Source organism: Eumetopias jubatus, unplaced genomic scaffold (assembly GCF_037043125.1).
Source record: "Eumetopias jubatus isolate StellerSeaLion01/CBP00866 unplaced genomic scaffold, mEumJub1_p1.0 scaffold_14, whole genome shotgun sequence".
Lineage (NCBI taxonomy): Eukaryota > Metazoa > Chordata > Mammalia > Carnivora > Otariidae > Eumetopias > Eumetopias jubatus.
This window is the reverse complement of record NW_028274820.1, coordinates 35,117,313-35,123,387: the sequence shown is the minus strand read 5'-3', so window position 1 is coordinate 35,123,387 and position 6,075 is coordinate 35,117,313. Positions and strand designations below refer to the sequence as shown.

Below are 6,075 nucleotides of genomic sequence, written 5' to 3'. Positions count from 1 at the left end.
TCCCAGCCTGGACCTCTGCGGCAAGGCTGCCTCGGTCCCAGGGATGGATACTGTATGACTGCCAACTTTCCTAAATTGGGGGTTCCCAAAAGGGAAAAACTGGATCTTCTCTCACTTATGATTGGGGTGATCATACGATAGATACTACCAAGTGGTGATGCATTTGTCTTGGAGAGATGTTAAACAGGACAGGCCATTGGGATAGCAGGGGTACACTGGGCTACTCCTGAGCAATCAAGGTGTTTGGTCCCTACCTAAAGATAACATCTTACTTGTCTTTGAAACTTTCTCTGAGTCACTTGGTAACTGAAGAATTGGGTGCTTTTCTTTCTGGGTATTGTCTTTCAACAAAGACTAGTCTAGTTGAGCAATGGCAGCTTGGGAGGAAGATGGATTTATAGTGAGGTATGCCTCCACCAATATGTAATGTAAATACAACATACTAATTTGAAGAGAGAGGGTCAGTGACATGCACCTTCCAAACCTGACTAATTGAAGGACTCTTTTTTTTTTTCTCTTAAATGGATTCACATATAAGTTACTTGGTTTTCTTTAAAATTATGCATAAAAATCCCTCATAAAACATGAGAGAGTGTCTACTATGAGCAGTTTAAATTCTCTACCCAAACTTGATTCTCCATTTCTCTAATGCTGGAGATTATCATGGGTTTAACCTTAATTAAACGTTAGTGTCTAACCTTAGTTTCTTTTCTTAAACAGTAAGGATGATACTAGTCCCTACCTCTCAGGGTTGTTTGAAGGCATACTAAGGTAAAATATGCAAAATGCCTTCTATACACTTAGTCTTATTTAAAGTCTTATATTAATCATATAGCAGGTATTACTGTTCACTGGTAAAGCATTTGGGCTCCAAAATGAAGATTCTTGGTTCTAAATTGCTGTTTCATAACTTACTTAGTGTGTGGCTTATATACTAACCTCACTAAACCTACGTTCTAGCTATAAGATGAGGATAAAACCAATACCTTCTTCTCAGGATTGTTTTAAGAATTGAAGTATAATAATATATATATAAATATTGTAGCCTAGTGCCTGGAAAACGCTAAGCAATGATAGATGTTAGTTATTATTAATAGGATGACTGGTCATATTAATGCTGACAGTAGAAAACTGGATAAGAACATTTACTTCAACAGGGTTTAATCGAGATTGTTCTTTGTGACTTTTTTTCTACAGAAGTCTGACAAAGATTTGAGGGTTTTTTTTTTTTTTAAGGCTCTGTGTCTTCTTTTCATGTATAAATATGGTTTTCTTTGCTACATTAGCATCTTAAATTCTGAAGTATTAAGAGACCAGTTGGTGAGGAAAGGCTTATCTATTCGTTCTTTCCTCAAGCTGTGCATGAAGCCCTGCTCTGTCAGGGCCCCTGGGCTTGTTGGATTTACTGGCAGAGGACAGTGTACTTGCTCTGTCTCCACTCCTGGACCCAGCACATATTTTGCCCCTGAACCTGCACAAGCCTGGACTCTTGGCCCAGACAGGATCCAATTCCCAGAAGGAAGAGGTGCCACTGACCTAGAATTCTGGCATTGTGATGTTCGGCTGTTTGATCCTCTGATTTTTCTCAGCTATGTCATGAGCATCTCCTGTTTGACGGTCATTCCTGCAGTGTGGTTTCATCTGTTTTGTGCCAATGACCTGGATCTTCTTCAAAACAGACCATAATGTCGGAACTCTGTTTTCAATTGAAGATTCGAGACTGATAACATAGCTGGGGTAAGGCTAATCTGGACTCACCTGTCTATAAAGGAATCTATAACTCTCTATAAAGATATTTTCCTTTTTTGTTTAAGCACTCAGTGTATGCTCTGCCTTCTGGTGTCTAAAGAAACAGCTTGTTCATTTCTTACAAGTGATCTGATCTTTGTCACAAGCTACTTGGCTGGGTTAAAACTGTCCTCTTCAGGTTTATGTTCAGTTTTTCAGAATTCTGCTTTTTTTAATTTCTCCCCAAGATGGAGTCTGCATGTGAAAAGGAGCTCCTGGTCCCCCTTGGCTTCAGAGAGAGGGCTGAAGTTGTGTGTGTGTGCGCTCTTGTTTTGCTCTCTGGATCTTTGCTGGGTTCCGTAACAGTTCTTATCAGCCTGTCATAGCTAGATGTGTCGGCATCCTCTGCTGGAGTTCGAGCCTGAAGAACATGGGATCTCTCCCTTTCTTGTCCTGGACAGAACTTATGGTCCTATCTGCCATCTTGACCCAACTTCCGTTCTTCTAAGTAGAGTGGCTGCCGCAGAGGTCTGGCTGTGATTCTCTTTTGCTTACTAGCCTATATGCTCTGCTAGTAAAGTGTTAACCCCTGCTAGTCATCCCATCAATTACCAGACATCTCATCCATTAATTTCCACGACTCTCGTTAGGGCATGTGAGAATTTCTGGATTCCTTCCATGACCTTACAGCCAAACTGGAGATGTCCACTCAGGCTCTTTCTCTACCCAACCCTGCTATGTCTCTGACTTGACACTGAAATGGCTTCCCTGGGTTGGCTGCTCTCCCTCCCAACTGCCAAAGCAAACGTGGAGAAAAAGCCCTCCAGAGTTCCTGAGAATGAAGAAAAGTAGGGCTTTCCTTAGCTCCTTATTGGTGGATATAGACTATTTTCCTTCCCTCCTACCTAAAGAAAGGAACTCCAAGTTTTGAATCTCCTGTTATACATTTTAACACTTATTAATTCTGCTTTTTTAAAAAGTCATCTACCTATTTCATTTCTCTTTTCCTGAAAAATTCAGCTCCTGTGTATTAATTTCTTCTTCCAACACCACAACTGTCCTAATTCTTGGTGATGCCAGCATCACCGAGATCCTCCAGTATCTCTGGCCTCATATCCTTCAGTGATAATGGCCTTATTTCTGCCACTCACGCCTGTTTACAGCCTAGATTTTTTTGTCCTTATTATTAATGATATCTCTTCAATCATTTCTATTTCCAGCTTCTCCTTCTCTGACCATCACTTTTTCTCTCCAGCTGGCTCCCTTTAATGGTCCAGCTCCAACAATCCTTTTACGCTCAGGGACTTGAAACTAGCTCATCTCCCACCTTTTCCATGTCCTTAAAATATGTCCTTATACCCTTTCTTCTGTTACAGGTCCATGTTTCATCATTATAATCATTCCTTTGCTATAAAACCACCGCTCCCTTGTATCTCTCTTGTTTTATTATACTGCCTGGCTATAAGACTGTTTATAGCACCCATGCCCATGCATGAAAACTTGAACATGGCTGGAGAAAAACTTGCCATCATGCTGATTGGTCTCATTTTAAATTTATGACACCCTCAAGTAGGCCCTAATGATGCCCAACAACCATTTATATTTCTCTTGTGTATTCACTTCTTCAGGCCTCAGATAACTTTTCAGACCTTTTCTTTCCTCTAGAACCTTTACAACATCTTCTCTTACTCTCATTCTCTGCTAATGATAATAAAATAAAAGCAATCAGAAGACAGTTTGCCTTGGTTTACCCTTCTCATATTTCTACCAATGTATATCAAAGCTTGTGTGTTCTCCCTTAACTCCTTTATATGAATGAACTGTCTAAATTCCTAGCAAAGAACATGCCTCTTTTAGTGCTCAAGGTCTCATGCCCTTATCCTTTTAAGAACTTTATGGTTATTCTCCTTTCTCATTCTTGCATCATCCGTTCTCTTCCTGTTGAACTTTTGCACGAGCATATTAGTGATTTCTCTTAACAAAACAAACTGCCTCTATTTTTTTTTTTCCAGTTACTCCCCTCATTTCTCTGATTTATTGGAAAGCTCCTAAACATTTGGCTCTGTGCATTTACTCCAATTCTTCTCTTCTGGACTGAACCTACTCAAGTCAGATTTCACACCTAGACCTCTTAAGAATGCTTGTGGTGTTCACCAGTGATCTCCAGGTTGGCTAAATCCAGTGCGTTTCTTTGGATGTCTTAAAGATGATTCAGAACTAACATATCTCAATCTGAACTCTTCATCTTGTTCCCATCTCAAAATCAACATCCTCCTTTACTTCTTCAAAATAACTTTTCTACATATACTGGAGTGGTGGATACATGACTATGATTTGTTAAAATTCATACAAAGCATTTTTTTCTTTTTCTTTTTTTTTTCCAAAGCATTTGTTTTTTAATTTCATAGGATAAAATACAAAGCTATAAAAATTCAGTGATGGCACTTCTTTATTCAAACTCTCCAAAGTTTGAGCCAAAGTCCTTACAATGGCCTACGAGTCCATTCTGCTTTAGTTATAGTGCACCGTCTGTACCTCAAACATATAAGACACACTCTCGTTTCAGGATCATTGTACCATAGTCAAAGAATGTAGACTAATATTGTTAATTTAAAAAAAAAAGACTAATTTTCATAATTGGTCTAATATGTGGCCAGTTTTTTTAATGGTCAAGGGACATTTTAAAAGAAGTATTATCTCTAGCATAAATTTTCAAAACCAAATTTATTATTAGTCGTTCTCTTACCTAGCATCATTTTACTTTTGCTACTTTATCTGTCAGATAATGAGAAAGGATAAAATATGTCACAACAGTGGAAGTTTATTATCCAACATGACCAGGACTGGAATGAATCAGTTAACCCAAAAGATCTATTAAGACTGGGGATAGAGGGCGCCTGGGTGGCTCAGTCATTAAGCCTCTGCCTTCGGCTGGGGTCATAATCCCAGGGTCCTGGGATTGAGCCCCGCATCGGGCTCCCTGCTCAGTGGGAAGCCTGCTTCTCCCTCTCCCACTCCCCCCTGCTTGTGTTCCTTCTCTCACTTTGTCTCTCTCTGTCAAATAAATAAAGTCTTAAAAAAGACTGGGGATAGAGTTCGAATGGGAGGGGGAGTGGAGAGCAGACCCCAGTGAGCCCTGAAGCTGCCCTCCCCGCTTTCCCCCTCCGCCCCCACTTCCCTAGTTTCCATCACACCCTGGGAGGCGGCCGCAGCTGCAGCTCCCTCGGCCTCACATCCGGGCACCTGCCGTTGGGGACAAGAAGGTCATCGCAAGGAAGGTTTTGGGAACAGTAAAGTGGTTCAATGTGAGAAACGGATATGGCTTCATCAACAGGAATGACCCCAAGGAGGGTGTATTTGTACACCAGCCTGCCAGAAAGAACAGCAACCCCGGGCAGCGCCTTCACAGTGTAGGAGATGGAGAAACGGTGGAGTTGATGTTGTTGAAGGAGAAAAGGGTGCGGGGGCAGCAGTGGTGACAGGCCTTGGTGGAGTTCCAGTGCAAGGCAGTAAATATGCAGCGGACCGGAGCCATTATAGACACTGTCACGGCGCAGGCGTCCTCTATGCAATTCCCAGCAGAATTCCCAGAATAGTGAGAGTGGGGAAAAGAAGAAAGGATCAGAAAGTGCTCCAAAGGCCTGGCCTCGAGAGCAGCGGCCCTGTTGCAGGCGACAGTTCTCACCTTACTACATGCAGAGACCCTCTGGGCGGCGCCACAGTATTCCGGCCCTCCTGTGCAGGGGGAAGGGATGGAAGGTGCTGACAACCAGGGTGCGGGAGAGCAAGATGGACCAGTGAGACAGAATGTGTATTGCGGTTGGAGACCATGATTCCGCAGGGGTCCTCCTCGGCAAGGACAGCCTAGAGGGGATTGCAAGGAGGAGGATAAGGAAAATCAAGGAGATGAGACCCAAGGTCAGCAGCCACCTCCGTGTCGGTACCGCCACAACTTCAGTTGCCAACGCAGACGCCCAGAAAACCCTAAACCACAAGATGGCAGAGAGACAAAAGCAGCCGATCCAGCAGCTGAGAATTCCTCCACTCCTGAGGCTGAGCAGGGCCAGGCTGAGTAAATGGCCAGTTTGTCATCTCTACCATCACTACCATCATCCAGCATGAAGGAATGAAGATGATATTCCAGCAATAAGTAATAAACAAAAGTTGGTACTGAAGACCTTAAGTGCTTGCTTTTTTGCCCATTGTCCAGAGAAATAGAACTATCTGCATTATCTATGTAGCATGGGGTTTTTATTATTTTTGCCTAAAGACGTCTCTTTTTGGTAATGACAAACGTGTTTTTTAAAAAAGCCTGGTTTTTCTCAATACACCTTTAAAAGTTTTTAA

The 6,075-nt window shown here is 42.1% G+C and overlaps 1 pseudogene; it reads left to right on the top strand.

Annotated features, from left to right (window-relative positions):
• The first annotated feature begins 370 nt into the window (after positions 1-370).
• Positions 371-5,804, top strand: LOC114220053 (Y-box-binding protein 1 pseudogene; annotated as a pseudogene).
• The last annotated feature ends 271 nt before the right edge of the window (positions 5,805-6,075 follow it).